At 34.0% G+C, this 1,008-nt stretch overlaps 1 protein-coding gene across 1 annotated transcript in view; it reads right to left on the reverse strand.

Annotated features, from left to right (window-relative positions):
- Positions 1 to 1,008, reverse strand: part of LOC107727068 (fragile X mental retardation syndrome-related protein 1-like) — a 13,139-nt gene that overhangs the window by 5,047 nt on the left and 7,084 nt on the right. The window lies entirely within an intron of this gene.

The following is a 1,008-nucleotide window of genomic DNA, read 5'->3' on the forward strand; positions in this document are numbered from 1 at the left end:
ATCACAGACATATCTCACGAATCCTTTCATAAGCAAAGTGTAGACAGGGTGTAAATACGAGATTCATTGTGCAGTGTAGGGCGCTTCGTTGATTATAGTGGAACTTTGTGAGATCACGATGAACTGAAGTGAGTGACAGCTTTTAATGATTATTAAGGGAGTTCTCAAATGTGATATTGATTTAATACAACAGTTCAATAAACAAGAAGTTAATATTAAGTGACTCGCATTGTCCGACTACAACACTATTGCCTGATTTTGCTCTATTTCGTCAACGGAAATAGTTTCAAACAAAGTCACAGCTGAGCCTCTGCGCATCTCCGAGCAAACACAGCGGTGTTTCGTTTATGAATGAACGAGCGTTTTTAAACGAATCTAGTGAGTCAATGATTCAATCACCTATTCATCACTTGCTCCGTTCCTGAATGAATCAGCCGTTTGAACGAATCAATTGAATGAATGATTCAGTGATAAAATCAGTGACTTGCTGCCACCTGCTGGTGGTTTCAGTTTCATTTTTAGGTATAATTTCAGTTATTTAAATTTAATATTTCTGTATTCAAAATGTTATATTTAAAACCTTAATCTCCACATTAATTTATGAATGTAATTGCACTCATGCCACCTCGGAGCCTCATTAAACGTCTGTAAATATACCTATATGCCACGTGTGTGTTCTTCTGTGCCGCTTCTGTAGTGGAAATGAAATTTGTTAATACTGATTTCATTTGATCGCTAACTTATTCTTCTTACTCTATTGTTTTAATTGGAAATTTTGAAAAAATTTTTGAATTTTACGTAAAAGATGACATGCTTTCAAATAAAGTTGGAAAAAATGCCATCACAAATGTAAAATAAAATTTTAAAAAGCCAGTGTAAATCACTTTAAGGAGTCAAATATCACCTCGTAATGGGAAGGCTAATTTTTGTTATGATCTGAATTTTTTAAATTAGGAGCACAAAAGAAAAGTAAGCAAAGAGCCCTGTAAGATTCTCAAGATTTTTGTC

The sequence above is a fragment of the Sinocyclocheilus rhinocerous genome, unplaced genomic scaffold, assembly GCF_001515625.1.
Source record: "Sinocyclocheilus rhinocerous isolate Xijiao unplaced genomic scaffold, SAMN03320098_v1.1 scaffold1960, whole genome shotgun sequence".
NCBI classification, from domain to species: domain Eukaryota; kingdom Metazoa; phylum Chordata; class Actinopteri; order Cypriniformes; family Cyprinidae; genus Sinocyclocheilus; species Sinocyclocheilus rhinocerous.